The sequence below is a fragment of the Engystomops pustulosus genome, chromosome 7, assembly GCF_040894005.1.
Source record: "Engystomops pustulosus chromosome 7, aEngPut4.maternal, whole genome shotgun sequence".
NCBI lineage: Eukaryota > Metazoa > Chordata > Amphibia > Anura > Leptodactylidae > Engystomops > Engystomops pustulosus.
The window spans coordinates 28,208,609-28,233,279 of NC_092417.1; positions in this window are offsets into that span (position 1 = coordinate 28,208,609).

The following is a 24,671-nucleotide window of genomic DNA, read 5'->3' on the forward strand; positions in this document are numbered from 1 at the left end:
ACACGTGGAGGCTGCTGGGTGCAGTGTTTTGGGCCAGAGCTGATGAAGGGGGGAAGCAGGGCATAGGCCTGTGATGTTGGCAGTGTGCCGTCATGCTGGGCAGAGGTGTGAGCACGGGGCCAGGGCTGGTATTAGAGGCAGCAAAGGCCTTATAGGAGGGAATTTAAAGAGGGATTCTAGAATTGGGACATATTTGTGGAGACATAGAAAAAAATAACATCTGTTGTACTCCTGTATGGACCTGGAGTGATGACATCACATACATTGTACACATGCAGGTCGAGGTCCACTTAAAGGCAACAGAGACCCCCTACAAAATCCATAAAGTACCATTTTGACTACATTACAAGTGTGCCAGGGGTGTATTTACAGCGCTAATGCGATCCAGAGTTCCTCCAAAAATTACGTCTAATCATGCTGTCTCCCCTGAGATCTAGTGGGAGCTGCACCATGCAGTGAAATTCCCTGCCTCCTCTTAGGCGTGCCTCTTCATGGACATTACTGTCCTCCATGGAATGATCCTTGAGTGGGCGGTGCTGGCCCTACATGTACCCATCTAAGGCTGGCTGGATTCACGGAAGCACCGCGCATGCGCCATCCTCAGCGCACATGTGTCAGTGAAGTAGCTCAGAGCAGTAATACTCGGCTGAGAAAATCTGACCCTACTCGGAACACACTAGAACTACAAAAATAGATGGTCAGATAACACTTGGACTTTCTGAAGGAAACCCTGCGATTTTACTTTCAATCATGGGCAACTGGCCTCATTGATTTTTGGACAGTAGGTGTCCCCCTGTGCCCCAACATTTGTGGGTTGAAGAACATTCAATTACCATGGGGCAGTAGATGTGACACATGAACTTTGTTCCTCACCTGAACACAAGGTTTGACCAAGTGTTCATGACTACTGCTTGCCCTGACTTGACTGTCTACCACTCAAGAGTGACTTTGTCATATACGTCATCTACTTTGAGGTAGTAGGACATTAGGTGATAGCTCATTGAGCGATCATTGATACGATCAAAGACATGTTGCCCAGTTGACAGGCTTAAAGAAGGGGCGCATCATTAGACGGAAAGGATGGCGATTTGAAGAGCTGCTTGGCATCTAGGCCGTTTTGACCAAGTGGTTGCTTACGGGAGTGCACACACACGGTGCACAGTATCTGGCCGGCCAATACCAGGAGGCGAAGAACCTTCCATTTAATTACACGCACAAGCTGCTTCCACAATTTTGTTGTCCACACCTTATTTACAAACCCCTGTCTCTGCCTGAACTATAAGAAGGGGCTTAGCAGAAGGGTCTTTGTGCCCAATACATGTCCTGCCATTGCCAACCAGTCATTGTGTCCTCTGTTTGGAGTGGCATTAGTGGACCGTATTAGCTTTAGGACTGAATCTAGGTTATGTTTGGGATCTGTATGGATTATGGAGGTCACTTTCACCCTACCTTTGCTGTAGAGCCATCGCAAATGGTGGATGGTCAGCTCTAGTATTGATACAAGGGACACAGTTCAGAGAGATGTGCAGGACATATCACATGGCGTGTCGGTTCTCTTGGTGGAGGGCTTTTATTGGAGAAGCTTTATTTAGATCCAACCACTCCAATGTTCCTTTTTTTTTGGCAGTGAATGCATATATAATTAGTCCAAGCCCCGTATATAGTATGAGTGCGCCGCCCTTGAAGGTTTTTCATTTCATCATGTATGTAGGAATTTTTTTTCATTATGGATTCTCATCCCTGGAAATGTTTATGGTTGGAAGGACAGGGTAAAAAGTAGACTTTAACAAAAGTTTTACTCCCTTAGTTTTCTCCCTCCGACTAATTTTTTTCTATCGTGGCTACATACCTCATTACCTCTTCCCCTGCTCCGTTATACCGTTTTTGTGTGCGCGTGGGAAGCAGAAGACGACTGGCAACAATCTTTCCCAAGAGAAGAATTATATATGGTGCCGATACCCTCAACTCCTGCGCAAAGCGTTTCTGTTTCAGAGACTCGCTGGTGATGTAAAGTTGACATTGTCTCTATGCTCCATATTTGGGGCATGTGCCCAATATGCCTAATTTTCTGGAATGCTGTCTTCACCCTCTACTATTCTTTGTCAGGGTTGAAAATCTCCAGATGTAGGTCCATGATCCCAGGCCCTTTGTCTTCTCTCAGGAAAGGTCTCTTCAGACATTTCTTGACAGCAGCAAGAACTGTGATTCCACCTCATTGGAAATCTACCGCATGCACTGCCCTCGCTGAATGGGTAACAGAGACAAACTGTTTGATGTGGATTGGCCGGCACGTTGGCTGAGTGAGTAGCACTTCTGCCTTGCAGCGCTGGGGTCCTGGGTTCGAATCCCACCCAGGTCAACATCTGCAAAGAGTTTGTATGTTCTCTCCGTGTTTGTGGGTTTCCTCTGGTTTCCTCCCACACTCCAAAACATACTGTTAGGCTGTTTAGATTGTGAGCCCCATGAGGACAGGGACCAATTTGACATGCTTTGTGCAGCGCTGCGTAATCTGTGTGTGCTGTATAAAATAAAAGAATTAAAAGAAAAAAGAATGTGGATGTCGGAAATCATGGCTGATGACATTGACTTATTCTTCTACACCTGGTCTGCGAGGTTCACATGCAGGGAGGGAGAGGACTTACCAAAATGGCTTAGTGAAAACAGAGCTTTCCCTGTAGTTGAGATAGAGATCCTTCATGACTGCTCCGGCCTACAATGGCTCCTGATGTCTGGATTACTACACCTCCATGTTTTACTGTTGGCATTGTATTTGGCAGGTGATGAGCAGCGCCTGGTTTTCTCCATCACTTAGAATTAATACCAAAATGTAAAATCTTCATCTAATCGGACCAGAGAACCTTATTTCTCATAGTCTGAGAGTCCTTTATGTGTTTTGCACTCTGTATGCGGCTTTCATATGTATGGCACTGAGGAGAGGCTTCCATCGACAGACTCTGCCAAGAAGCCCCAACTGGTGGAGGCTGCAGTGATAGGCGACTCCCATTTCTCTACTGCATCTCTGGAGCTCACCCACAGTGATCTTATAGTTCTTCTTTACCCCTTTCACCAAGGCTCTTTTCCCACGATTGCTTAGTTTGGCTGGATGATCAGGTCAAGGAAGAGTTGTGGTCGTCCCAAACTTCTTCCATTTAAGGATTATGGAGGCCACTGTGCTCTAAGGAACCGTGAGTGTTGCAGAAATTATTTCATAACCTTGGCCGAATCTGTGCCTTGCTACAATTCTGTCTCTGAGTCCTTTGGGCAGTTCTATATACCTCATTATTCTCATGTGCTCTGACATGCACTGTGAGCTGTTAGGTCTTATATAGACAGGTGCGTGTCTTTCCTAATCAAGTCCAATCAGTTAAATTAAATACACCTGGTCTCCAATGAAGGGGTGGAACTATCTCAAGGAGGATCAGAAATAACTGGACATCATGTGAGTTAAATATGAGTGTCACAGCGTTATATTTCAGTTTTTCTTGTTTAATAAATTAGCAAAAATATTTACATTTCTGTTTTTTTCTGACAAGATGGGGGCAGAGTGCACATTAGCTTACAGTCTATGAGGATGAGGGGGTGACACAAGAGCTTACAGTCTATGAGGATGAGGGGGTGACACAAGAGCTTACAGTCTATGAGGATGAGGGGGTGACACAAGAGCTTACAGTCTATGAGGATGAGGGGATGACACAAGAGCTTACAGTCTATGAGGATGAGGGGTTGACACAGGAGCTCACAGTCTATGAGGATGAGGGGTTGACACAAGAGCTTACAGTCTATGAGGAAGAGGAGGGACACGAGCTTACAGTCTATGAGGATGAGGGGAGACACAAGAGCTTACAGTCTATGAGGATGAGCGGGTGACACAAGAGATTACAGTCTATGAGGATGAGGGGTGACACAAGAGCTTACAGTCTATGAGGATGAGGGGTGACACGAGAGCTTACAGTATGAGGATGAGGGGGTGATGCAAGAGCTTACAGTCTATGAGGATGAGGGGGTGACACAAGAGCTTACAGTCTATGAGGATGAGGGGGGTGACACAAGAGCTTACAGTCTATGAGGATGAGGGGATGACACAAGAGCTTACAGTCTATGAGGATGAGGGGTTGACACAGGAGCTCACAGTCTATGAGGATGAGGGGTTGACACAAGAGCTTACAGTCTATGAGGAAGAGGAGGGACACGAGCTTACAGTCTATGAGGATGAGGGGAGACACAAGAGCTTACAGTCTATGAGGATGAGCGGGTGACACAAGAGATTACAGTCTATGAGGATGAGGGGTGACACAAGAGCTTACAGTCTATGAGGATGAGGGGTGACACGAGAGCTTACAGTCTATGAGGATGAGGGGGTGATGCAAGAGCTTACAGTCTATGAGGATGAGGGGGTGACACAAGAGCTTACAGTCTATGAGGATGAGGGGGTGACGCAAGAGCTTACAGTCTATGAGGATGAGGGGGTGACACAAGAGCTTACAGTCTATGAGGATGAGGGGAGACACAAGAGCTTACAGTCTACGAGGATGAGGGGGGTGACACAAGAGCTTACAGTCTATGAGGATGAAGGGGTGACGCAAGAGCTTACAGTCTACGAGGATGAGGGGGGTGACACAAGAGCTTACAGTCTATGAGGATGAGGGGATGACACAAGAGCTTACAGGCTACGAGGAGGTGACACAAGAGCCTACAGTCTATGAGGATGAGGGGGTGACACAAGAGCTGACAGTCTATGAGGATGAGGGGGTGACACAAGAGCTTACAGTCTATGAGGATGAGGGGGTGACACAAGAGCTTACAGTCTATGAGGATGAGGGGGTGACACAAGAGCTTACAGTCTATGAGGATGAGGGCTGACACAAGAGCTTACAGTCTATGAGGATGAGGGGGTGACACAAGAGCTTACAGTCTATGAGGATGAAGGGTGACACAAGAGCTTACAGTCTATGAGGATGAGGGGTGACACAAGAGCTTACAGTCTATGAGGATGAGGGGGTGACGCAAGAGTTTACAGTCTATGAGGATGAGGGGGTGACACATGAGTTTACAGTCTATGACAGTGATGGGCAACCTTTTGAGCTTGGTGTGTCAAAATTCGCCAAAAAACCGAGCATAACTCGGGTGCTGTGTCACTTTTAGAAAAAAACTTAATTTTGTAATAACATGTCCTGCAGCGGCCTCCCCTTATTAATAACATGTCCAGCAGCGGCCTACCCTTATTAATAACATGTCCAGCAGCGGCCTCCCCTTATTAATAACATATCCAGCAGCGGCCTCCCCTTATTAATAACATGTCCAGCAGCGGCCTCCCTTTACTATTAAAATGCCCCTAGCGGCCTTCCTTCCCTAATAAAATGCCCCAGCGGCCTCCCTTTACTACTAAAATACCCCTAGCGGCCTCCCTTTACTACTAAAATACCCCTAGCGGCCTTCCTTTACTACTAAAATACCCCTAGCGGCCTCCTTTTACTACTAAAATACCCCTAGCAGCCTCCCTTTACTACTAAAATACCCCTAGCGGCCTCCCTTTACTACTAAAATACCCCTAGCGGCCTCACTTTACTACTAAAATACCCCTAGCGGCCTCCTTTTACTACTAAAATACCCCTAGCGGCCTCCCTTTACTACTAAAATACCCCTAGCGGCCTCCTTTTACTACTAAAATACCCCTAGCTGCCTCCTTTTACTACTAAAATACCCCTAGCCGCCTCCCTTTAAATATAATATAATAATAAACTTATATACTTACCCAGTGATGTCTTCTTCCCTGTAGCTTTACTGCAGGCGGCTCGGCTCCTCCAGGTTGCACCGCGCGCCTCGGGTCACGTGACTCACGTGACCTGACGTCAGGTCGCATCAGTCACGTGACGAGCAGCGCGCACTGCAGCCTGGAGGAGCCGGAGGAGTTGCAGACGGTGGGCGGACCAACGCGGCGTCGGACAGGTAAGCAGAGGGCAGAAACACAGGGACTGGGGCGGGACATTAACACAGGGGCAGCACATTACACAGGGGCAGAAACACAGGGACGGGGGCGGGACATTAACACAGGGGGAGCACATTACACAGGGGCAGAAACACAGGGATGGGGGCGGGACATTAACATAGGGGTAGCACATTACACAGGGGCAGAAACACAGGGATGGGGGCGGGACATTAACATAGGGGTAGCACATTACACTGGGGCAGCACATTACACATGGAGGGGGGCGGACGGCGGGTGTCAGTGTTGACACACGTGTCATAGGTTCGCCATCACTGGTCTATGAGGATGAGGGGTGACACAAGAGCTTACAGTCTATGAGGATGAGGGGGTGACACAAGAGCTTACAGTCTATGAGGATGAGGGGTGACACAAGAGCTTACAGTCTATGAGGATGAGGGGGTGACGCAAGAGCTTACAGTCTATGAGGATGAGGGGGTGACACAAGAGCTTACAGTCTATGTGGATGAAAGGGTGACACAAGAGCTTACAGTCTATGAGGATGAGGGGGTGACACAGCAGCTTACAGTCTATGAGGATGAGGGGGTGACACAAGAGCTTACAGTCTATGAGGATGAGGGGGTGACACAAGAGCTTACAGTCTATGAGGATGAGGGGGTGACACAAGAGCTTACAGTCTATGAGGATGAGGGGGTGACACAAGAGTTTACAGTCTACGAGGATGAGGGGGTGACACAAGAGCTTACAGTCTATCAGGATGAGGGGGTGACACAAGAGCTTACAGTCTATGAGGATGAGGGGGGTGACACAAGAGCTTACAGTCTATGAGGATGAGGGGGGTGACACAAGAGCTTACAGTCTATGAGGATGAGGAGGTGACACCAGAGCTTACAGTCTATGAGGATGAGGGGGTGACACGAGAGCTTACTGTCTATGAGGATGAGGGGGTGACACAAGAGCTTACAGTCTATGAGGATGAGGGGGTGACACAAGAGCTTACAGTCTATGAGGATGAGGGGGTGACACAAGAGCTTACAGTCTATGAGGATGAGGGGGTGACACCAGAGCTTACAGTCTATGAGGATGAGGGGGTGACACAAGAGCTTACAGTCTATAAGGATCAGGGGGTGACACAAGAGCTTACAGTCTATGAGGATGAGGGGGTGACACAAGAGCTTACTGTCTATGAGGATGAGGGGGTGACACAAGAGCTTGCAGTCTATGAGGATGAGGGGGTGACACAAGAGCTTACAGTCTATGAGGATGAGGGGGTGACACAAGAGCTTACAGTCTATGAGGATGAGGGGGTGACACAAGAGCTTACAGTCTATGAGGATGAGGGGGCTCCCTTCTTTTTAATGGAATGAAATGAAAATAATTTATTAAATAAATTAATGCTGCTTGAACCTGTCATCGGCCGCCATCTTATATACAAAGTCTAATGTCCATGGGACTGCAGAGAAGCCTGGAACTTGGTATCTGGTGTTTGCTGGATAACAGACGGGAACACGGGATGGGTTAGTAAAGAGAGAGTTTAAGTTTTTCAGCCAAACCTGGGCCCGAACTTCTAATGACTTTATTCTATCGGTAGGTACTATCACAGAGATACAAAATCTATATTGGCTTTTGTTAACCTTCTCAGTTTTTGCATTACCTTTTCTTACCTCCCCTTCTTTCACAAGCAATTGCTTTTTGATTATTTTATTTACAGAGCTGAATAAAAATTGTTATATGCAAGAAAAAAGATGAGAGCGGCCATTGCTTCCCAGTGCCTTATTCCCCTGATCTATAGCAGAGGAGCTTCACTCCTGAGCATGTACATAAAGTGCAGCCACATAAACTCATTTCTATAGCAGAGGAGCTTCACTCCTGAGCATGTACATAAAGTGCAGCCACATAAACTCATTTATAAGCCTAAATCAGAGATGCACATCCCAAAATTAAATAATATAACTCGTCCTGCAATTAAAAAGTAAAAATGTCGGCTTGTTGGTTAAATCTTAAAGGGATCGCTACCCTGTTTTTATTATTATGGACAGGCAGAGTTACTACAAGGGTTGGCTCCAGGTTTCAGTAGGCCCCTGGGTGACCAAGCTTCAGTAGACCCATTTGCAGTGAACCCACATAGCGACATAAACCCCTTCAGGACGGTATTCTCCAATCTGGGCATTCAGTTTCATTAATCTGCCATATATAAACATTTTTTTTACCTGTGTGAAGATAATATCTCATAAATGATTTGGTCCCTTAGAAACAAGACCGTGTCTTTGGATACGACCACCTCTGCTGGAGGGATTGCATAAAGAAACAATAGGTTTTTGTATGTGAAATGTCCCAGAGTTACTGTATATCCCTGTGGTAATGATTCCTGAATCCATGTGGTCAGGCAGAGCACAATAGCGCATGTCTGGCCACCACTGCCAGAGTGTGAGGTGGTCGTATCCAAACAAGCTATCAGGAACATTTTTTTAATAACATCCAATTGAAGAAATGTTTACATAAGGCAAATGAATTAAATTAAATGTGATTGCCCAGATGGGAAAACCCCTTTAAGGCTCAGCCGTTTTTTAAAAATCTGACCGGTGTCTCTACGTGTCTACGTGTCGGTGTCTCTACGTGTCGTCATGACTTTTTAACACTTTAACTTATCTAACTGATTTTAAATTTGTTTTCTCGTGACAAATTGTAGTTTTTATTAGTAGAATAATTTTGCTGATTGGGGTAGAAATTCAACATTTTAGGAAAAATGTGAAAAGAATTCAAATTTTCTGACTTTCAAATGTTCTATTTTTTGCCACAAATTTTTTGTAGAAAACTTTTGCCATTTGTCTTCTTTCCAAAATCCAAATTTTTTTTTATGTCTGCTTATTTTTTACAAATAAACAAAGAAGGTTTATGGTTTTAGTAGCTAGTTCTCAAATTGCATGCCCCACTACCTCCTCCAAACACAGTAGGGCTCATTTACTAAGGGTCCGAATCGCGCACTTTCGTCAGGTTTCCCGTCGATTTCCGATTTGCGACGAATTGCCCCGGGATTTTGGCGCACACGATCGGATTTGGGCACACGGCGTGCACTACAACATCCTCCGCACACGGCGTGCACTAATACCTCCTCCACACGGCGTGTACTATTACCACCTCCACAGACAACATGCACTACAACATCCTCTGCACACGGCGGGCACTACTATATCCTCCACACACGGCTTGCACTACTACCATCTCCACACACGGCGTGCATCACTACCACCTCCACACACCACATGCACTACTACCTCCTCCACACAAGGCATGCACTACTACCTCCTCCACACAAGGCATGCACTACTACCTCCTCCACACAAGGCATGCACTACTACCTCCTCCACACATGGCATGCACTACTACCTCCTCCACACACGGTCTGCACTACTACATCCTCCACACGGCGTGCACTACTACATCCTCCACACACAGCTTGCACTACTACCTCCTCCACACACGGTTGCACTACTACCACCTCCACACACGGCATGCATTACTACCTCCTCCACACACAGTGTGCACTACTGCCTCCTCACACTGCATGCACTACAACATCCTCCACATACGGCTTGGACTACTACCTCCTCCACACATGGCATGCACTACTACCTCCTCCACACACAGTGTACACTACTGCCTCCTCACACTGCATGCACTACAACATCCTCCACATACGGCTTGGACTACTACCTCCTCTGCACACGGTGTGCATTACTACCTCCTCCACACACGGTGTGCACTACTGCCTCCTCACACTGCATGCACTACAACATCCTCCACATACGGCTTGGACTACTACCTCCTCTGCACACGGTGTGCACTACTACATCTTCCACACACTGCATGCACTACAACATCCGTCCAGTGCAACGTATGCAATCTGTGGGATCGGATCAGAATACCGGTCCATTTCTACGGGCTGAACACTTTGGGGCTCATTTACTTACCCGGTCCTGCCGCGATACCGCGGCGCGTTGCCCGACGTGGATTCGGGTTCTGCCGGGATTCGCTAAGGTTGTGCGTCCAATATCCAGTAGGTGTCGCTGCTGCGCCGAGGTCCGCCGGAGTTCACCTGCTTCTTCCCGGTTCATGTAAATGTTTGATCTTGTGACACATTTCGTTTTTTAGATTCTGCGTTTTTTCCGAATCCGTCGGGTTGTCTGACAGCCACGCCCCCCGATTTCTGTCGCAATGGAAAAATTGGGGAAACCCGACGAGAGTGCGGCCGCGGAGCCCTTAGTAAATGAGCCCCATTGGGGCACATTTACTTACCTGGCCGACGGAGCTCACCCGAAGTGCATGCCCTTTGCCGCGATTCACATAGATCGGGCGCTTGATATCCTGCATTTTGTCGCTTCCCCGCTCAGGTCTGCCGGAGTTCACCATCTTCTTCCCGGTGCATGTAAGTGCATTGGTTGCGACACAATTTGAATATTAACTCGTGCGCTAAGTCCGAATCAGTCGGATCGTCCAAAATCCGATCGGGTGCGACACAATCCCCTTCTAAATAGCTGTTGCAGCGGCTCAAATATCGAAAATTTCCAAGATTCGACGAAAATGCGTTCCGCGGATTTGTTAATAAATGAGCCCTATTGACACCAGCGGATGAAAGACGTCTCTGCTGCGAGACGTGAATATTCTCCATATCTCTGCAGCTTATGATGAAACTTTATACAGTGTTTTCTCTGTATATTCAAATAATAATAATAATAATAATAATAAATAATAATAACTATATATCAGAGCACAAAAATAAATAACTTTTCAATTGGGAAATTATTGTATGAGAAATATCTAGGTCAATCAATCCATCTGTAAGGCACCTACACGATAATTCCTCCCGCACAGCGATCACGTTGGAGTCCGTATCCTGAATAGTCATAATAGAAGATATTATTCTCATGTCACTTCATGTCATACGGAGACCATGTCCTCAGTCAGGCAGCGCACACAGTGACACGAGGTTATGTCAGGTAAATTGGGAAAACTTGTGTTACTCTGCCCCCTGCTGGCAGATCTGCAGCCTCCACATTGTAGTATTTATCCAGCTGACTGCAATGTTATGTAATGTGATTCCAAAATCTGAAAACATGTGCGAGACATCAGTTTTTTACGCATTTTTCACTTCCTGTATTCCAAAAAAAAGGTCTTTGCATTGCAATATTCTCATACCCCTGTAACTTTTTCATACTTTGGTGTATGGAGCTGTTTGAGGACATGTAGGACGAGCTAAAGTTTTTATACTATGGGAACTTTTTACCCTAAAATATTCCCTAGTTTATCATAGCAAACCTCACCAAAACACAACCCCCCTCATCCCCATGGATTCATTGCGGGTCATTTACTAAGGGCCCGATTCGCATTTTCCCGACGTGTTACCCGAATATTTCCAATTTGCGCAGATTTTCCCTGTATTGCCTCAGGTTTTTGGCGCATGCGATCGGATTGCGACGGCATGCACACGACAGAAATCGGGGGGCATGGCCGAACGAAAACCCGACGGATTTGGAAAAACCGCCGCATTTTTTTTAAAAAAAAGTGTTGCGGAGTTTGCACTTACCTTCACCAGGAATAGGCCGGTGAACCTGAGTGCATTCCGGGGAACTTCAGCGCAGCAGCGCCACCTGGTGGAAGTAGGAGGAACTGCCTTAATGAATCCCGTCCGGACCCGAATCCACCGCACAGAACGCGCCGCTGGATCGCGAATGGACTGGGTAAGTAAATCTGCCCCTGAATGATGAGACAGATCATTACCCTGTTCTAGATCTGAACTGGAGAGCAATTCCAGCTGCAGTGATGAAAAGATTGCCCATGGAGATTCTCTGCATTATCCTGTCCTCTCTTGCATTTGTCTGTTGAGGGTCATGTTATAAAGATGCAATAATCTAGATATTAGTTGTAGGTAAAGAGGAAAAAACAACTAATTCCTACAACTGCGGTTTTACTATTTTAATATGTACCGTAAAGAGAGTACTGCAGCCAGCAGCCCTAATCTCCCCTACACCTACAGTGACCTGCTAAATTGGGGTCTATTTCCCCATATTCCCTATAAACCCAGTGAGAGCGCTATATATTTATACTTTTGTTTCTTTTTTATTATATTCAATATTCTAGAAATCATGGACTTGGAACGACCAACTTCTCTTGCTATGGCTGATGGGGTCTCCCCATTGGCCTTTAATTGGATAACCTGCTGCCCGGAGGGTTTCAGATGGCACACCATTTTTGCAGTCAGTGTAAACTGGAAAGTTAGGTGGCAGTTACATCGGGTTTGTCAGATAATTAAGGAAATTATTACCAGGTGGCAGATTAACACCAATAACTTGCAGGTATCTGAGAGTGTTCCCTAATTTTGATCAGTGTCGTTTACAATAACCTCATTTACATATTTATTATTTGCTTTAGAATCTATACAATGTGAGAAATAAGCTTAAAGAGAACCTGTCAGCGCAATAAAACAATCTAGCTGCACATAATGCACATTCTAGCTTTATCAGAACATACCGAAAAGCTGTGAAACACAGACCTACCTGGCGGTCCTATCGACGGAGCTACCATACAGTGGTCTGGCGTATTAATGAGGAGGTGGTCCGAGGCACTCCCCTTTCTTCAGCTTCTCTCCCAGACCGCCACTCCCATACCATATGAAATGCAGGGTCGATGCTTCTGTCACCGCGTACTCAGTTGGCCTCAGACCACCCCCTCATGAATACGCTAGGTCCGTCAATTGGACCGCTACGTGCCTCAGTGTTTCACAGCTTTTCAGTATGTTACGATAAAGCTAGAAATTTAACAGTTCAATAACTGGGGGAGGGCTAGGGAGCTTTTTCCTATAGTATGTGCAGCTACAGGGTCGGCTCCAGGTTTCAGTAGGCTCCTGGGCGACAGAGCATCAGTAGGCCCCATTGCAGTGAACTCACGTGGTGGCATTAGAAATTAATAAATTAAAATAGTCTCTTGTTTCCTAAAATATTCCCTAGTTTATCATTCCAAACAGCCCCCCATGGTTATTTTATCTACAGTCCCCTCATGGGTATTTTATATAAAGCCCCCTTACCCCCTATGGTTTCATTAGGTACAGTCCTACTCGCCCCATAGATTCCTTATGTACAGCCTTATGTGGGCCCCCCTCCCAGGAATAGTGGGCCCTGGCACTTGCCCAGGCATGCCCAGCGATGGCGCCGGCCCTATGCAGCTAGATTGTTTTATTGAGTTGAAAAGTCATCTTTAAAATACAGATAGATTGCACTTTAGGATATATTCACACAGCACTACACAATGGGGGTCATTTACTAAGGGCCCAATTCGCGTTTTCCCTACGTGTTACCCGAATATTTCCGATTTGCGCCGATTTCCCCTGAATTGCCCCAGGATTTTGGCGCACGCGATCGGATTTTGGCGCATCGGCGCCGGCATGCATGCGACGGAAATCAGGGGGCGTGGCCGAACGAAAACCCGACGGATTCGGAAAAACCGCCGCATTGCACTTACCTTCACCAGGTATAGGCCGGTGAATTTCAGGGCATGCAAGCGGGCCTCGGCGGACTTCAGCGCAGCAGCGACATCTGGTGCACGGCGGAGGAACTGCCTTAGTGAATCCCGGCCGGACCCGAATCCACCGCAGAGAACGCGCCGCTGGATCGTGAATGGACCGAGTAAGTAAATCTGCCCCAATGACCTTGACATTTAGAAAACTGTGTGTTCTCTAATTTTGACCTCTAGTGCATACGCCCTTATGCGTGAAGTGGCTAACAAACTTTCTTTTTATTTTTCTCCCTGTTCCTACATAACCCTACAAAAATCATCATGAGCAAATTGTAGGCTTTTAGGACCTACCTTACCCATTCACCAATGAAAATTTGCTTTTAATCTTCATGCAAATGAGCTTTCCGGTGCACTAGGGGCGTGGCTGTTGCCCAATTTTTCATTCTATTGGGGGTCTATGCTACAAGCCGATGTTACCAGCACAGATTCCCATATAAATCAATGGGACTGGAGTGGAGCCTAAGGTAGAGTAATTTTTCATGCTGTACAGGATACATATCCCTCCCCCCACATCGTTCCCTACTGGGTAAAATAATTAAGAGTCCAGAATTATAAGAGAACCGCCCTTACAATCAAGTCTTGATGAGACCCGTTATATCCCTCCACTCATTGTATTAATTGTGATATCTCCGCTGTCGTGTAGAAGACGGCTTTCCTGATATGTTTTCATCTCCTAAATCCCCTCCATTTTGTGGCTTTAGGAAATTACTAAGATTAGGATAAACTGTTGTCTTGTGAAGCTTACATAGATGAGCCGGTTATTATATATGCGAGCCAATTATAGGCATAGTAATCAGTCATACAGTAATAACCTATGGTTGAATCGTGTAGCTTTATTTGTTACTTTAGAAACATACATAATTTACTAGTAAAGGGAACCTGCCATCAGCGGCCCTCCCCCGCAAACCACACACAGGACCTTCTAGATGTCTTTCTACATGTTCCACTGATGCCTCTATCCATGGGATCAGACTCACTATTCTTCTAAAAAAGACCTTTATTATTGATGCCCTCTGTTACTAAAGCTCTAATCATGGAGGTGGAGGCTCTCTAGCATACAGTCAAGCTATCCCGCCTCCTAACTGACATTAAAGGAAACCTACCACTTGTAGTGGCAGGTTTCTGATGGAAATACCGGGCACCAGCTCAGGGTGAGCTGGTGCCGGAGCTTATTTTCATTAGTGTTTTAAACCGCGGTATCGCGGTTTAAAACACTTTTTAAACTTTATAGCCGGCGCAGGCAGGTACGCGCTCGGCGCTTACCGTGCGCGCGGCTACATAAGAAGTGAATGAGAGCCGCGCGCATGGTAAGCTCCGGCACCAGCTCACCCTGAGCTGGTGCCCGGTATTTCCATCAGAAACCTGCCACTACAAGTGGTAGGTTTCCTTTAACACAGCTAACCTCGCCCCCTGAGGGGGGAAGTGAGGAAGTTGAGAGAGACTATAGCTGAGTGTGACTCACTGAAGAGAATTCCTCCGCAGTGGCGTAACTAGAAGCTGATGGGCCCCAGTGCAAAGACTGTGCCAGGCCCCCGACTATAATGTATGGTTTATAGTAATAGTCTTCTCATATGGGAAAGTGACACCATAAGGGCCCCCTAAACCTCTTGGGCCCGGGTGCGATCGCAACCTCTGCACCCCCTCAAGTTATGCCTCTGTTCCTCCGCCTTCATGACTTTTGAGTAACAAAGGGCAAGAATTTAAAAGTTTTTTAGTAGAATGGTCGCTCTAATCCCATGGATAGTGGAACATATATAAAGAAATCTTAAAGGTACTCTGTGTGGTTTGTGTGGGTGGAGTCACTGGTGACAGGTTCCCTTTAAAGGCAACAGTCATGCTAAAGTAGTGTAGGCTTCTAATACAATTTCCAGAATGGAAGAAGCCATCTGTGGTTATTCAGAGGTCGGGGTAACAACAGTTGGATTAGGTAGAGCACAGGCCCTGGACTATACTCAATCTTGACCCCCCCCCCCCCCCTTCTTTATGAAGTCTGCCCTCTTCATCATTTTCTCTTTTCCCTTTCTTCTGTATCTGACTCTGACCATCATGATGTCCCAACTGCTGTTTTGAGTCTCCTTCCTTCCAATGTCTAAACAACACAAGCTAAATCATTCCACAGACAAATAAAGATCCCATACCAAGCTCCCCAAACTTACAATCCCCAGGCCAATCTAGACCAATAAAACCGAAGCCAGAAGTGACCTATAGCCAGGGTCCTCCAATGAACTCAAACTAGAAGCCATCAACGTCGAATCAAAGGGGTAACCACTGGTGGACCACAGGCCCTGGACTGTACTCAAACTCGAGCCCTGTTGCATGCCACCCTTTAGTCATTCTCTTTTCCCTTTCTTCTGTCTCTGACTCAGACCACCAATGGCGACTTCTCCGATGACTACAGAATTCACGGCTGTTTTGGGCCCTCACTTCTGCTGCTTTCCCCAACATCGTAACAGCTCAAGCCAATTCAAATATTTTTCAGTGGACATTTTTTTTATAAAAAAAAGTTTCTTATTTTCATACCCCCGTTGTAAAACGTCTTCAAGGAAAATCTACCATCAAAATCCATCATGATAGATCATAGTCATAGATCCAGGCGCCGTGACTGTGGTAATCTTCTTATATCTGTTATCCACGGGCTCCTTCCTACTAAAATAAACTTTGAAAATTATGCTAATGAGTCGAAAGGGCTCTGGTATTTCTAAAGACCCTCAGTGTTGTCTTTACATTGAGGAGAGACATGTTCTGCTCATTGTAACAGCCAGTGATGCTGGAGCACTGAGGGGCTCTGAAAACACCCACCAGAGCCCCTCAGACTTGAATTTACTGGCCTGAAACCAGTGCGCAGGGGGTAGGGACAGGAATGCCCCGCATGGCCCACTCCTAGCCGGCTGCACTCCTTCCCTTTACACCCCTCCTTGCCCCACTGGCATGAAGATGGCGGATTGGGGAAAATAATAGCAACTAATATGGCGCAAAAACCCTGACAAATATCCTCCATAGATATGAGTTAGATAGATACATAGTGATTTTCTGACTATTGTGCCCCCTTTCTAATCTCTATCTCATCCAGTGGTTTACAATTTCTAATAATCTGTCACTTCAATCCCCGGATCACTGGATTATCTGGATTTCTTCTGTACACACAAGTGATATTTCTCTGTATTGTCAAATGACCTCTCTAAATCCAGTAGGGGGCACTGCAGCCCCTACAATACTATCTGGATAATATACCTGTATTATACTAAGGACATGCAATTTGTACTTATTGTGGATTTGATAGCACAAACCGTTCGGATGATAGTCCGGTGTAATCTGGGTAAGCGTTCCGACTGTCTATAGATTATTTTTCTATTGATTCATATTTTATCTTTTATTACAATGTGAGGTGAATACATATGCGGATATGTCAATGTAAGTCTCAGCCTCCAGGGAGCTCTAAAATCAAGATAAGTGTCCTCTCATCTCTTAGCTTGGCAGACGGTAGGAAGTCCTTCGGGGCTCGGCATTACTATTCCGGCGGTGGCTGTCATAGCTGATGTACTGAATGAAGTTAAGACGCGCGGTCCGTATGAAGATGTTTATTGACCGGACGTATACCTTAAAGCTTAAATCTTCAAAAGTCATACCTCATACTAGTGTCTAGTGGACCCTAATGGGTTCTTCAGGTACCAGGACTTCTTACTCCACAGTTCATGAAATCTACCATCAATATCCATCATGATAAACCAGGGACACTTACTCATAGATCCAGGCTCCGTGACTGTGGTAATCTTCTTATATGTGTTATCCATGGCCTCCTTCCTTCTAAAATCAACTTTTAAAATGATCCTAATGAGCCTGAACCTGGCTCTACAGGTTGTTACATTGTCTCCCCCCCCCGCCCCCCTGGCAGAATGTGCTCACTGTGTAAGTGCTGAGGGAGCAGGGGGGAGGGTGAGACCGTGTAACAGTCTGTAAAGCCACATCACAGAGGGGCTAGGGTAGCCTTCCAGGTCATTAGCAAAATTTTAGAAGGGAGGAGGCCATGGACAACAAATATAAGAAGATTAAAACAGTCACAGTGCCTGGATCTATGAATAAGTGTCCCTGGTTTACTATGGATTTATAGGCAGTGCACTGTTGACATGATGTAACTTTATCCCTGACAACCCCTTTAAGGGCATAGTCTCATGATCTCATTTTTCCTTTTTCTTCACTATCTTTTATGTCCCTGTTTTTTATCTGTTTTTTCCATGACAGATTGTATTTAAAGGGGTTTTCCCTCAAAGGAAAGTTAGGCCGTATCCATGGAATAGGGCCTAACTTTCTTATCAGTGGAGGCCTCAGTGCTGAGACCCCCACAGGTCCATCGGACCCTTCTTCACTCTGTCAGATTAATTGAGCAGATGACCGCGCATGACCATTCTGCTTCATTAATCTCTATGGAGCTGACGGAAATTGCCGAGCTCCACGCTCCAAGATCTCTGTCAGCTCCATAGAGATTCATTGAGCAGAACAATCATGGCCGGCTGATGGGGTCTGACGGAGGTAAGTGGGACCCCATCGGACTCCTCGTTTTCGTGATCTGTGGGGGTCTCTCTCTAGTTAAATGGGTGTAAGATGTTATCCAATTATGTGGCTGTATTGTAAACTGGAGTGTGTTTGGAGAGGTGCTACCACCTGACCAGGGGGAGTAGTATAAGTCCCTGTGCAGGGGGAGCACATGGTCTTAGCTGCTCTGACCTCATGGTCTTTGCCTGTCAGCAGTCCAGACCACATGGTCTGAGTGATGAGAGAGACAGTGGGGCCCATTTACTAAGGGTCCGAACGACGCAAATATTTCCTATTTGCCCCGAATTGCCCCAGGTTTTTGGCGCACGCAATTGGAGACTCTAATCCAGAGCTCCAGCTTTCACAGTTTGGGCACAGCTCCATCTCAATTATCCCAGCCGGCATCTACTACCAGGCTGGTGCACTATTCCTGCGGACCACTCTCCACGACCACTCCAGTAACCAGAATCCACATCTGCTGTTGGCTGTTTTGGCCCGTTGCCTGCTACCTGTTGTTCAATAAAGAACAGTGAGTTCATTTGCACAACGTTGCCTCCGTCTGATCCCTGGTTATGGCTGTTACCACTATGGGCTCCCCACCCATTACCCAGGGACCTATCTTACAGACACCCAGGAGTTACCCCAGGGAGAACCAGTACATCAGCCTCTCCCTCCTTATTTCTTGCACACACCACCTGCTGGAGACCTGCCAGGCTGTAAGACAGCCCTCCGGTCCCCATACCAAGCACCGTGACCGCAACCGCCAGCCACTACCGTATTCTCGGCCCTGTCTGCCTCCAGGCCCCAAGAAAAGGCTAGTCCCAGTGGGGGATGTTGCAGGAGCCATTATCTTACTGAATATTTTAGGTTTTGCATAGCATTTTATGAAGTGCTGTTGTAATTAAATGGATTTTGTAATTTATCATTGATGCAATAAAACAAGGAGCAAATTCCAATATTTTTTCTTCTTTTTATTTACATAGATGCAAAAAAAAACATAAGCCTTCTCCCAATATGTAGCCTATTATTCACATATAGTACACAGATCACAACACGTGAACGTTCTGGTCATCTTGACCGTTTCATGTTTAGATCTAAAATCCAGTATATGCAGAGGCTGCGATTGATGATGCAAATCCAACTTGACTCCTCCATAATGATCAATGGTCCTGTGTGATGTCCCAGAAATCCAATTGAAGTCAATTGTGTGCAAGACAAAACTTGTTACACGGTTAATTGACTTCTGCGGGACACCCAGGAAACCCAAACAATCAGACATTTATCCCCTATACAGGCAGTACCCGGGTTACGTATATGATGAGTTCTGTAGGTTTGTTCTTAAAGGGAACCTACCACCACGAATCTACCTATAAAGGTAGGTAGATTGGGTGGTAGGTGGATGTAAGGGACATGAGGATAGCTCTTTTTAGAGCGAATCCTCACGTCCCGCTAACTTTTGGTACACTTTATGGAACTAATATGTAAATTTCGTTATGCGGCTACTGGGGCGTGGAATAGCCTAGCACGAGGCTACACAGCGCGGCTACTCCACGCCCCAGTAGCCACATTACTCCTCCTACCCTGTAGCGTGCGGCGCGCAGCTCCTCGTAGCTGCGCGCCCTCGTCCGTCATGATGGCGTTCTGCGCATGCGCAGAACGCAGGCCGGCGGCTAAGCAGCCCCAGCTCCGAGGCCGGAGCTACTGCGCATGCGCAGTACCCGGCTTGTCGGACGAGGGCGCGCAGCTACGAGGAGCTGCGCGCCGCACACTACAGGGTAGGAGGAGTAATGTGGCTACTGAGGCGTGGAGTAGCCGCGCTGTGTAGCCTCGTGCTCGGCTACTCCACGCCCCAGTAGCCGCATAACGAAATTTACATATTAGTTCAATAAAGTGTACTAAAAGTTAGCAGGGACGTGAGGATTAGCTCTAAAAAGAGCTCTCCTCACGTCCCTTACATCCACCTACCACCCGATCTACCTTTATAGGTAGAATCGTGGTGGTAGGTGCCCTTTAAGTTGAATTTGTATGTAAGTCGAAACTGTATATTTTATCATTGTAACCCCAGCCAAAAATGTTTTGTGACAATTGGATTTTAAAAATATGTTGGGTTATCATAAGGAGGTACCAGGAGTAACAATAAAGCTTCATTACAGACGCCTGTGATGACTGTTATAGCTGATTATTGTAGCCTAGGACTAAAGCACAATAAATGACCAACATCCAGAGGTCCGTTTGTAACTAGGGGTCGTCTGTAAGTCGGGTGTTCTTAAGTAGGGGACCAATTGTACTGTGAGATCGTAATTTATAACTTCTTTTAGATTTTTACTGATGCAGCTGTGTGATATTTCATACAATAGTTCAGACTTTTATGGAATCAATAAGATTTTTTTTTTTCACCTTAATCTACCATCAAAAACCAAGCATGATTAACCAGGGACATTACTCATAGCTCCAGGCACCGTGACTGTGGTAATCTTCTTATATTTCTTATCCATGGTCTCCTTCTTTCTAAAATCAACTTTTAAAATCATGCTAATAAGCCAGAAGGGCTCTGGGGGTGTTACAACAGCAGATTCACAGGCTTTTACACTGTGCAGGAGCACTTCTCCATCCAGGGGGGAAAGTGCTGAGGGAGAAGGGGGAGACAGGGAGAGTGTAACAGCCTGTGAAGCTACAGCAAGCAGGGGCACTTACCAGTGACACTTACTCATAGATCCAGACATTGTGACTGTGTTAATCTTCTTATATCTGTTATCCATGGCCTCCTTCCTTCTAAAATCATTTTTTTAAATTATTGTAATGAGCCAGAAGGGCTTTGCAGGGCGTGTGTTACCAGAGCCCCTCCATGCTGTAGTTTCTCTGCCTTTTACAGTGTGCAAGAGCACTTTCCTCTACCCACTGTGTGAGATTAGGCAGAGCGAAGAGCGGACTCCCAATGTAAATGGGGAGACAAGCTCATGCACAGTGTAACAGTCTGTGAAGCTACAGAACAGAGCACCGCAGGCTCATTAGCATAATTCTAAAAGTTGATTTTAGAAGGTAGGAGGCCATGGATAACAAATATAAGAAGATTAGCGCAGTCACAGTGCCTGGATCTATGAGTAAGTGTCCCTGTTTTATCATGATGGATTGTGATGGTAGATTTCTTTTAAAAGGGTTACTTTTTAAATATTTCTATTAAAAAGGTGACATTGTTTACCCCTATTCATAGGATATAGGATAACGATCGTATCAATTCCGGTGGTCAAACGCCCCTCCGCAATTACCAGCATGGGAGTCTTGTTCCCCTTAATTCTCAGTGTCACAGGGGGGCTTGATATTGCACCTGGTCATAGGTTTGGTAGCATTACATGACATTCCGGGGGCTTTATTAGGCTCCAGCTTCCATGGCGATGATCACAGGGGGGAGGACTGGAAAACGTAGACCCTCACCCTCCGCCAACCACTCCAAGGCCTTGATCAATATTGATCCCGGGTTTTCTGCCAAAGACTCTATAAAGTGCATCTGGCACCCGGCAGTGATGTGACACCTACATCACCTTACCCGTACACCACACTGAGCGTTACATATATACTCAGCGTGACATAACAGGGGGGTGCTGCTCAGGAGGACATCAAGGACCCCTAGAGCTTCATGTCTATCAGTACATCTAACGGATCAATAGGTGGAACGACTCCTGCGGCTTCAGCCCAGCTTATTACAGCACAGCTATGGAGGCCACTCAGGCCTGTCCACTCTCCACTCAAATCAATGGCTTTTTGTTCTCGGCCATTTAAAGTCACAGAAATCAATGCTGAACAGTTCTGAAGTGGTGCGCGCCACTCGCCGACTGCTAAAAGCGCACTCCTCAAGACATTGAGAGAAATGTCATTTTTTTAGACTTATCTAAAGATAATGAAAGAAGAGAAGTGATTAGCGGTGATCTCCACAGGAACCAGGTAGCGGGTGTTCTGTTTCCTGCAGCGCCACCACAGGAGAAGTGAAGTATTACAACATTGTATTTAAAATTAGTGTCTAATGCCCAGAGTTGTCAGGTCCTCCAGGGCAAGATAATACTATATGGACACTCTCTCTTCTGGCTGATGTGACTTGCCAAATAACCTGGAACACATCACTGGCCTCAGGAATATTCGACTGGGTTGGTGTCTTACTGTCAGATGCCAGGAAGGGAAACCTCTAAGGCCAGGAGTTGAGGACTATTGATGAGACCGTCAGACACCTTCTTCCCTTTTCTCTCCATGGCACAAAAGGGGACATAGGTTGGGAGTTGGGTGCTGGGTAAAGAGACTTTTTACTGCCATATGAGTGGCGAGTGGTTGAGAGGAGAATATTACTGCCATGGTGTCGGGGGTTACTTAGAGGAGAATATTACTACCATGGTGTGGTGGTTACATAGAGGAGAATATTACTACCAGGGTGTGGGGGTTACTTAGAGGAGAATATTACTGCCATTGTGTGGGGGTTCCTCAGAGGAGAATATTACTTCCATGGTGTGGGGGTTCCTCAGAGGAGAATATTACTGCCATGGTGTGGGGGTTCCTCAGAGGAGAATATTACTGCCATGGTGTGGGGGTTCCCCAGAGGAAAAGGTTACTACCATGGTGTGGGGGTTACTTAGAGGAGAATATTACTGCCATGGTGTGGGGGTTACTTAGAGGAGATTATTACTGCCATGGTGTAGGGATTACATAGAGGAGAATATTACTACCATGGTGTGGGGGTCACTTAGAGGAAAATATTACTGCCATGGTGTGCGGGTCACTTAGAGGAGAATATTACTGCCATGGTGTGGGGGTTACTTAGAGGAGAATATTACTGCCATGGTGTGGGGGTTACTTAGAGGAGAATATTACTACCATGGTGTGGGGGTTACTTAGAGGAGAATATTACTACCATGGTGTGGGGGTTACTTAGAGGAGAATATTACTGCCATGGTGTGGGGGTTACTTAGAGGAGAATATTACTACCATGGTGTGGGGGTTACTTAGAGGAGAATATTACTGCCATGGTGTGGGGGTTACTTAGAGGAGAATATTACTGCCATGGTGTGGGGGTTACTTAGAGGAGAATATTACTGCCATGGTGTGGGGGTTACTTAGAGGAGAATATTACTGCCATGGTGTGGGGGTTACTTAGAGGAGAATATTACTGCCATGGTGTGGGGGTTACTTAGAGGAGAATATTACTACCATGGTGTGGGGGTTACTTAGAGGAGAATATTACTGCCATGGTGTGCGGGTCACTTAGAGGAGAATATTACTACCATGGTGTGGGGGTCACTTAGAGGAAAATATTACTGCCATGGTGTGCGGGTCACTTAGAGGAGAATATTACTGCCATGGTGTGGTGGTTACTTAGAGGAGAATATTACTGCCATGGTGTGGGGGTTACTTAGAGGAGAATATTACTACCATGGTGTGGGGGTTACTTAGAGGAGAATATTACTGCCATGGTGTGGGGGTTACTTAGAGGAGAATATTACTGCCATGGTGTGGGGGTTACTTAGAGGAGAATATTACTGCCATGGTGTGGGGGTTACTTAGAGGAGAATATTACTGCCATGGTGTGAGGGTTACTTAGAGGGGAATATTACTACCATGGCGTGGGGGTTACTTGGAGGAGAATATTACTTCCATGGTGTGGTGGTTACATAGAGGAGAATATTACTGCCATGGTGTGGGGGTTACTTAGAGGAGAATATTACTGTCATGGTGTGGGGGTTACTTAGAGGAGAATATTACTACCATGGTGTGAGGGTTACTTAGAGGGGAATATTACTACCATGGTGTGGGGGTTACTTGGAGGAGAATATTACTTCCATGGTGTGGTGGTTACATAGAGGAGAATATTACTACCATGGTGTGGGGGTTACTTAGAGGAGAATATTACTGCCATGGTGTGGGGGTTACTTAGAGGAGAATATTACTGCCATGGTGTGGGGGTTACTTGGAGGAGAATATTACTGCCATGGTGTGGGGGTTACTTAGAGGAGAATATTACTGCCATGGTGTGGGGGTTACTTAGAGGAGAATATTACTTCCATGGTGTGGGGGTTACTTAGAGGAGAATATTACTGCCATGGTGTGGGGGTTACTTAGAGGAGAATATTACTGCCATGGTGTGGGGGTTACTTGGAGGAGAATATTACTTCCATGGTGTGGGGGTTACTTAGAGGAGAATATTACTGCCATGGTGTGGTGTTTACATAGAGGAGAATATTACTGCCATGGTGTGAGGGTTACTTAGAGGGGAATATTACTACCATGGCGTGGGGGTTACTTGGAGGAGAATATTACTTCCATGGTGTGGTGGTTACATAGAGGAGAATATTACTACCATTGTGTGTGGGTTACTTAGAGGAGAATATTACTGCCATGGTGTGGGGGTTACTTAGAGGAGAATATTACTGCCATGGTGTGGGGGTTACTTAGAGGTGAATTTTACTACCATGGTGTGGGGGTTACTTAGAGGAGAATATTACTGTCATGGTGTGGGGGTTACTTAGAGGAGAATATTACTGCCATGGTGTGGGGGTTACTTAGAGGAGAATATTACTGCCATGGTGTGGGGGTTACTTAGAGGAGAATATTACTACCATGGTGTGGGGGTTACTTAGAGGAGAATATT